At 42.4% G+C, this 9,608-nt stretch overlaps 1 protein-coding gene across 1 annotated transcript in view; it reads left to right on the top strand.

Moving 5' to 3' along the window:
- Positions 1–2,437: 2,437 nt before the first annotated feature.
- Positions 2,438–9,608, top strand: part of B4GALNT2 (beta-1,4-N-acetyl-galactosaminyltransferase 2 (SID blood group)) — a 210,543-nt gene continuing 203,372 nt past the window's right edge. The window contains exon 1 of the mRNA XM_075188797.1: positions 2,438–2,507. The gene's annotated coding sequence lies outside the window, so the exon portion shown is untranslated. The remainder of the gene's footprint in view (positions 2,508–9,608) is intronic.

The following is a 9,608-nucleotide window of genomic DNA, read 5'->3' as shown; positions in this document are numbered from 1 at the left end:
AACAGCACATTCAGCTTTCAAGTTACCGCTTAATCTGGCCCGAAGTGAAACTCCCGTCTGCAATATCACTAAACGAACAGAAAAAACTCAGATTCTGCAGCAATGTCAGGTCATTGTATGGAATAAATGCACCATGTCACACAAAAATGCTTTACAGGCCCTCAATCAAACACTTCAATTTTTAAGAGGCAATGATTTACTGGAGATTTTCGACAAACATTGCCGGTCATTCCAAAAGAAACAATGCCGGATGAAATTAATGCATGCCTTAAATCATCACATCTTTGCAGGCATGTTCGCACTTTGCGACTAACCACAAATATGAGAGTTTCTCTGCATGGCAACACAATGGACGGTCAGTTTGCTGATCATTTCTTAAATATTGGGAATGGTTTAATGCCGCTTCATTCAGTAACTGGTCTCTTCAAACTCAGAGAAACACTTTGTAACACAGTTGTGTCTTAAAATTCTTTAAATCCCAGGCAACGTATATATATATATATATATAGAGAGAGAGAGAGAGAAATATTCATTTTGCTAGATAGTCACACACACACACATGCAGAATTAAAGACAAGCACTGACAACAACTTGTTTGCCTTTTTGCTTTGTATACGTGTATAGGGCATTTATATTGCCAAGCTGCTGGTCTAAATAAGGCCTGTTTGGGTGTGGCTCACAAGCCAGCCTTTGCTAGATTTAAGGAGGTCAGTGAATCTGATGTTAACTGCATTTTAATGGTGTTTAAAGCATATAGGTCAGTGTAGGACCTGCATACAATGAGGTTCCCTTGATACTGGGATGCAGGCTTAAATGTTTAACCAATACCTAATGTCTTAATTTTACTCATACTTGCCAACCTTCTTCAGCTCTCTTCCGGGAGCCTTGCAGTGGAGGTGGGCGTGAGGGGGCGGGGTGGCCAAAATGGCGTAATTTTGGTCCCGCCCCCCTGTGATGTCATGAAGCGGGGGCAGGGCCAAACGTCGCTATTCGTGGGAATTGCAGCGTTTGGGACCTAATTCTGCCCACTTCACTAGGAAGTGGGCACTTCCTAGTGAAGTGGGCAGAATTCGGGAGATTGCCACACTCACATGGGAGTCCGGGAGGCTCTCGCAAAATGCGGGAGTCTCCCGGACATTCCGGGAGAGTTGGCAAGCATGATTTTAGTAGATACTCCCCCCCCCCCCCCCACACACACACACACAGAGCTAAGTACAAGTGCTGATAACAACTGTCTTTTTGTTTTATATATACGAACACACATAGGTACATGGCTACCACATTTAAAAACATAAACACAGACCCAGTGCCGTAACTTAGAATTCTAGCACCTGGGGTGAGAAAGGCAAATGCCGCCCTCAATTTTAACCAAATGTACCTAAAATATTCCTAAATTGCACCCTCCTCCAGCGTTGCGCCCTGGGCAGTCGCCCCTGTCGCACAGCCCTAGTTACGGCCCTGCACAGACCCATATAAAATACATAATCTGCATGGTTTTTGTGAAAAGTTAGGTATGCATTTTGCACTATGCTGTTGTGGGATAGCAAACAATGGTTCCTCCACCTAATTGACCTAGAAGAAAAAGTTACACTTATTTGTATGTAGCTGCAGAGTGCTGGATGTCAGTGGTTTGTGTGGGGCCGGAGAAGGGGAGATGCAACCAGAGTCTTTAGACAGTAGATGATTCTGCTTGGTTCAAGTAGGGTGGAATAGATGATGCGTCAGATCGTTAGTTAATTATCCAATTAGAAGAAATATCATTTTTTATTGGTACAAGTTGGGTTAAAAGGTGTTTATAGCAGAGTTTAGGAATGTCCATGGCTATGGACAGATAATGAATTTAATGTAATACAGACATACAGCATGTGTAAAGAAAGTATGTGTTCAGATTTACAGACTTTCAGTCAATATGGTACCCATATATATGGTCATGGCAAATTCTAAATAGTGCAATAGCTGTCATGATAATCTCTGGTTACCTAGTTCCTAGAGAACTGGATACAGGTAAAAATAATTGTGATGCATGTTATGTGTCAGTTATCTCAGGTATGCTGTATGCACTCAACCTAAATCATGGATCTGAATTACTTGTAAAGCTGCCATACCTATTCAATATGTATACTGTTGAAAATTTGTTCCAGTGAATATTCAATTGACTTAATGACCAAATACAGCTTTCTTTTCTTCTTTTTTTTTTCCCCTGTAATTTTAGCCCAAATTAAATAATTGGTAGATGTTGATAGTATTTTATATGCGAATAAAGTTAAACACCATTTTCATTTTTGGCTTTTACTACTAATAATACAAATTTAAATGTGGTATTAAAGTGAACTATTAACTTTGAAATGTACCAAACATACACATGTGGCAGTATCATATTTCCTTGTTAATTGACTTTAATTTCCCCTTCCTGAAAGGTGTGAGCAGTAAGCTTGTAAAACAGGTGAGTTGATTTTGCATAACTTGTCTGAGTTGGCGAGATACAGATCTACAGAGCGATCACAAAAGTAAGTTTCTTTTGATCATTAGCTTTTTTTTATTTACATGTATTTTCCACTTTTTATTGTTATGCTGTCATATAAATGCTTTGAATATCTGACGGAAATATATGTGCACATTTTTTACCTGAAAAAGCTTGTGTCTAACTCTCTAAACTGAATGAGATTGGCATCTAAGTATGATGTTTTTATACTTACCATGCAAACATAAAACAAGAAAGATACAAGGGTTTTGTTTTACTTTTAGTGTCATTAACACTAACCTCTCTTATTTGCCGTAAGTTAGATGTCAGAATAGATCCCTGAATGACAGCAGCAACAAGTAGGTTCTCACAACATTCACTAGGCATCCTAATGTCCAGGGGTAAGAGCAGAGAGAAGTTTAAATTCAGGGATAAGTAAATGAAAGAATTGGCCAGGGCCAGTTTAAGAACAATTCAGGGTTAATGCATTTCCATTATAAGAAAATGTACACTTAAGAACTCTCTGAAAGACAATATGATTTGCAGATTTCACAGCTGCGGTAATGTGTTTGCGTGTGTGTGTGTAAATATATATTACATTGCAAATGAAAATAGAGCAGACCATCTGATATTAACAGATCCCTTTTATAAGAATCTATCTATTTCCATGTATTTTCTGCCACAAAGTGGCAGGGTGAGCAGAGTGGTGTGTATGTATATTATTTTTTCCTGCAAAAGGAATCTGATAATAGCAGATGATCAGCTCACTACTTTCTTTATTTTATATATGTGTGTGAGGGATTTTTCAGGGCATTTTTGACATTCAGCGACCACATGTAGAACATTGCAGAAGCTGCAAAATAAATGTAACCTGCCATGCCACTGGGAGAAGCAAGCGCATTAGACATATTATACAGACAAAAAAAATGTATCCAGATTGTAGCAATGTAACTTCTGGTTCTTCCCGTCCCTGCCAAAACAGGCAATCGGGCGCGGCTGTAATTAAATTATTCCTGCCTCCTGAGTGAACGCGGGGAGCGTGCTCTTGGATCTATTTTTGATTGGTCCCTATCAGTTTAAAAGGCAGGGAGGGCTTAGTCTCCCTTACAGCTATAGTGTTTTTGCTCTGCAATAGCTATCCTCTCTGTGCTGTGAAACCTCTGATTCTTGTTGTGACCCTTGATTTGTTTTCTGGACCCTGCTTGATTGCTGTTTCCCCCTGACCTCTTGGTCATTCTTCTGCGATATCCTTATTTGCTGCCAGCCCTGACCTATTGGCCTGTTTGTGATGGTCGCTGCTGACCCGCGACCTCTGGCCTGACCCTGGTTATCCGTTTACTGAGTCACCTGATTCTCTGCCTCCTATCACCATACTACAGCTCATAAGCTTTTACTACATTGAGTTAAGTCCTTGGGGCATCTGAATATTTGTGAGTGTGTCCAACTCTACGGGAAAGGCGGCTACTATAGGTAAAGACCTCTCCTGCTAGTTCTAAAAACTTATGACAGTTACTAGGAAGAGTCATGGCCTGCTGTTCAGATTGCTTAAAATCACTGCCTGAATTTGCAGCTTCTACAGTGAGGGAGGGGGATTAGTTTCTAGTGAACATCCCTCCACTCTTTCAGGGGTTAATGTACAGCTCCTCTGTGCTGCTATCCAGGTCACTACTGCTAAAACATTGGATACAAATCGATCTGACTACCTAAAACATTAGCAGACATGGTATCACATTTAGACACAATCTCACAAATTTTGCCCTGATCAAATTCACAACCCAGGGGATTTAAAGTGTTAGTCTCTCCAACAAGAGCATTATCATCAAACACATTGGCACATAAGCCCTCCTTCTGCATCACAGGTACCTGCAATTCTGCATGAGTATTCTCAGCAGCACATTAAGTTATATTAATTACACTTATTTTATGCTGGTCAGCAGAGTTTACCTGGGAAAGATTAAGGTTAGTTTGCACCAGTGCATCAGAAATTACATCACTTTCATTTATATAAGCAGTGTGCACCCTCCCCAAATCAGTCCCCAACAGTACCGTAGCAGGCAGATTATCTAGTACCCCAACGTCTCGTATTCCTCTGCCAGATCCCCAATCTAGGTACACTCTGGCTAGTACTGCAGAATGTAGGACCCCCCACTCCTCGCACAACAATAGTCTTCCTGGGAATAATGTTCTCTTGGCTCACTAGAGCTGGATGTACAAGAGTTAGGTCTGTGCCAGAGTCTAACAACCCAAGTGCGAATTGATGTCCTACCTTAACCGCTTGCTGATTGTCTCTGGAGTGTTCTCGGGGTCCTCCTGCACACAGGACGGCCGGCACTGGCTTTCCTGCTGGGCCCCCCACAGGAGAAGGAGTTGGTTTCTTCTTTCTGGGCCAATTGACACTTATGTGTCCCATTTCATCACCTGCGGCCAGTTGCCACAACAGGTTTTCCCCCTGCACCCCCAAAAGGAGCAGTAACTGCTGGTTTGGTTGACGGGGAGCTCAGGGGAGCTATGGGGTGATCCTGCAGGTTGCCTCTTTCCACGTACTTTCTGCTGGTACTCCCCAACCCTTCTTCGTTACAGGAGCCCTGGTAACTGTTTACCTGTCGACCCGGCTAGCAGCCACTTGTGCTGTCTTAGGATCACGATCCACAACCCATTACCTCATCTCAACTGGGCACAGTTTGAGAAACTGCTCCTGGAAAATAAGATCCTTTAGCTTATCAGTCCAGTATCTGCAATCACTCAATCCATTGATGCATCATGGATGATAATTGTGCTAACAGTCCGGCATAGGTATCAGAGGGACTGCGCCTTGAGTCTCGGAATTTCCACCGCTAAGCCTCAGGAGTTATGTTGAAACGAAGTAACAACGCCGTCCAGTTCTAGGGGAAGGTCTGCAAACATTTCCAAAGCTTTCCCTTTCATTCCGTGGGTTAAATAGCTGACCCACTCACTGGATTCCAGTTCAAACTGTCAGCAAGTCCTTTCAAATCCCCTCAGGAACGTATCAAGGTGGCCGTCCTTTTCCAACACAGGAAATTGGTTGTGCCTGGGCTTTTTCCTACCCGGACCTCGGTCCGCTGACTGACTGTTGAGCCTGGTTAATTCCAGCTGGTGTTCGCGTTCGGCTTGACGCTCTGCAGCCTCACGGTCTGCTCTGTGTTCTGAAACCTCTTGGAGTTGCTGAATCAGCCATAGTGATGTCACTGAATCTGCATCCTTCATCTGTTTGTGAGCAGTGTGAAGGTAACTTTCCAGGGTAGACTCCTCACTTGGTTCAACAGAGGTATTTGTTATCCAGTGCTGACTGCTCTCCTGAAGAAGAGAGGTTTTCTCCCCTGCCACCTCCGACACTTGGCTTCTGATCAGCCTCCATAAGTGCTTGAATCAGTTTCTCTCGGTCCCCGCCGGGGATGACAACAAGTCCTCTTTCGACACACAAAGCCAAAAGCTCTGTCCCAGATACAGCAATCTGAATAGCTGGCCGTGACTGGCGTCACCTTAGTCACTTAGCTATAAATACACCTTTACTGCCACCATGAAGGATTTATTATGGTGTCCTTAAGTTCACCAGAACCACTTATTAATGTTTCACACTTAAATCATATATACATGTAGCATAAGCCTTCCTGTGGTTCATAAGTTCATAAAGAATCACGGAGAACACACTAGATTAATTTTATTCTGAAAAATGGTTCCAAGGCTTGGCTACAAAAATTAAAATAATAACAAGACATACAATATATTGCACCAATAATTTCAGAAAATAAAATAGGACATAAAATCAGTCATTACTTACTAGTTAAGACCTGGGGTTAAATGTATCATACTCGGGTTTCTTCAACTCGCGGGAGTTTGGCGAGATGACAGCTAAAATTTAAAGCGGCGCTGCCTTGTAAAGGCAAGTTTCCCATTACAAGGCAGCGCCGCTTTAGATTTTAGCTGTCATCTTGCCGAACTCCCACGAGTTGAAGAAACCGGAGTAGGATACATTTACCCCCTGGTGTGTGAGTGAACACAATTGAGAAATATGGGACATTTCAGTCTTGATAGACCCCCCCTCATGAAAATGGACACGTTATTGTTTAAGGCAGAAGATTTTAAACCTTTTTCCACATAGCTCTCATACCCCACCTTTGGAATTTAGCTGTCCATAAGGACAGATTGATCTCTCAAATGTCACAGGGCTTTCGAAGTGAGCTAGGGATGTCCTGAGATCGGGAATGCTCACAAGACCTTGAGTTCTCACCTCTGCTCTGCTTGAGTGGCCAGATTATTTATAAATTTGGGGCTTCAAACTCCTCACATTTCAGAGAATAATGAATAAAATTCTAAGGCCCCATAGACAATATGCTGTGGCTTACTTTGATATAGTCCTCCATCCATAGTCTAGACTGTGTCTCTTACCCAGGGTACAAGCAGTGTTGGACTCCATTCGTTGGTCAGGGTTAACGACCAACCCAAAAGTGTTACTTGGGGTACACCATAGGCAGAGATCCGTTAAAGTCTCAACTTAATAAAATTGGGGCAATAGAAAAATGGCCAAGACATTTAAACAAGAAGTAAGTGATAACTTTCCTGGGAATTGCTGGGTATTATAGAAGGTTTATTCCCAATTTTGCCACCATTGCTGTTCCATTGACTGACCTTTCTAATGGTAAGAATTCAGTTATAATTAAGTGGCGTCCTGAAGCAGAAAACGTTTTTCAGGCATTAAAAGTAGCATTGTGCACTTTTCTATTTAAGCAGAAAATTAAATGTACATGAGAGAAATTTTGTCATTATTCAAAAAGAGGCACCGGTAATTAAATAGGCATTTGGAAATGCTAAGGTATTGTATATTGGGCATGAAATTTAAGCTGATCATGAATCAATCTCCATTAAATTGAGAATAAAGAAACCGATGGTAGAAAAAAACAGGTATTTTTTGACAGAGCATAGGCCAGTAAGCCAACTGGTCAACGCAGATGCATTGTCCAGAGTTTATTGTTTGGGGACTACTAGTGTTCACTCCACAGGTCAAACAAGGGGGGAGAGAATGCAATATAAGCGCTGGGAAAGTTATTAAAGGTAGATGTGTATCATACAGGCTTCTATCTTCGATGTTTTTAAACCCCAGGAAGATTATTGGGTTAAGGAAAACTTTCTCAAAGTTTATTTTCAGTTTTAGGAAAAGCTGGTATAAGGGTCCCTGGGGTTGGAATGGAAAAATAAGGGCGGACTCCATGCATAAGATCTATTCCTGGTATTCCAAATTACCTGCATCAGTGTTGGTAATCAGGTGTTGCACCTGCATGGTGCTGGTAAAAGGCTGCAAGGCAGCTCAATCAGACCCTTAATACTTGGAGGCAAGGTCAAATGACTCCTGAGAGATACTGCAAATTGTGATTAGTAAGTTCTGTTTTGTATGTCTGTGGGACACCAGGTCCCTCACTTTAGAGATGTGTTCCTGTGTATTAGTTAGAAGCCACACAGGCAAGGATTTTGTTTGTTTTGTTTTTTGATGCTAGTAAATAAAACTAGCAGCGGCTATGTAAATCCAAATCACTGGACTGCTGTGATGTATTTGGCTGATTGCATGTGAAGTGCAGCTGTCTACCCCAGGAGACGGTACCCCTAAGCTGGTCTAATATATATAATATATATATCTAATATATCTATACATATAAATATTTATTGTGGCAAAGAGGGATATTTGCCACAATTTCCTTATAAGAGAACAGGTAGGAGCACAGTTAGTCTGCAGCAGCAGGCTGCAGACAGGGTTAAGTTTTCCCTAGGTTCCCCTTTTAGCACCTACACACACAGGTGTTCCACATGGGTGTAATCGGTTTGTTTTGCTGTGATTTGTTGTAGTGCTGGAGTGGAGGATAAAGGCACTGTCTGTATGTGTGGGTGGGACCACCGATGCCAGTAAGTGGCCGGTTTGCAGACAGGGAAGTTATGTCTAGCCAGATGTAGGTGGTGGGGATTTTTGTGTTACTGTTTCTGGATGACTGCTGTACCATTGCTGGAGCTGTTTACCATCCTGACAACTGCTATTAAACAGTTAAATGGTTCAGCATATCTGTGTCCGATTCCTGTGAATGCTGTACTTTCTCACATGTGGTGTCATCTCGAGATCTGTAGGACAGCTAAAACAGGGCCGTCCTCCTAGCCTCCAGACGCAAGGGTGGTGAGTGGAGTCTGTTAAAACCACTATAATATATAAAACTGTTGTAATGCTATGTTTCCATTGTGTTGCTGTGAAGAGACAGACCTTGTACTGGGAACTGATTAGCAGCTGTTTGGTTGCAAAAGGAAGCAGAAGTTAAACACTGCTGGTCATTGTAATGCCACACTTTTCAAAGGTTCAAACTGTGAGTTGGGTGTGGTCCAAAAAAACAAACAAACATGTTTTTCTGGTTTGTTTGCTATTTACCATTGAAGGTTTTAAAGCACATGTCAGCTGAAAAAAAGGGGGTTTAAAAACAAACAAAAACAAATTTATTTTTCTGGTACTTGTAGTACCACACCTTGTGGGTCACTCAGTTGTGAATTGGGTGTGGTCCAGAAACTTTTATTGTTTTCCTGAATGCTGAGAAAAGCTAGGTTTAATTTCCCACCACAAACTCCTGTGGTAATGGAAGACATTTTAAGAACCCGAGTGAATGTGGCAGCAGTGCAGGAGGAAAATACCCGACTTCTCCGTGAGGGGATCATTTAGGGGAGACGAGATAGAGAGGCTCCAGCTTTCGCCACGCTACAGAAATGAACTTCTGATGATGACGTGGAGGCATATCTAATAGCCTTTGAGCGTGCCACCACCCAAGACAAGTGGCCACCTGGGTCTTGGTCCGAATACCTGGATCCCTATCTTTCAGGAGAAGCACAGCGAACCTATATAGACCTAGATGAAGACCAGGCTGGTGATTATCAGCGGCTGAAAACTGCCATCTTAGCGAGGGTTGGAGTCACCAGAGCAGGGGAGGCCCAACAATATCATGACTGGAGGTTCTCCAAAGATTTACTGGTTCGGGCTCAGCTTGTTGAACTTGGTAGAACACTAAAGAAGTGGTTACAGCCAGAAAAGAACACTGCTGGCAGAATGATCGAAATTCTGGCCATTGACCATTGTACCCGGGGTATGGAGCGAGGGCTCCAAAGG

The sequence above is a fragment of the Mixophyes fleayi genome, chromosome 10 (genome assembly GCF_038048845.1).
Source record: "Mixophyes fleayi isolate aMixFle1 chromosome 10, aMixFle1.hap1, whole genome shotgun sequence".
Classification (NCBI taxonomy): Eukaryota; Metazoa; Chordata; class Amphibia; order Anura; family Limnodynastidae; genus Mixophyes; species Mixophyes fleayi.
Note: the sequence above shows the minus strand (reverse complement) of the source record. Positions and strands in the feature narration are given on the sequence as shown.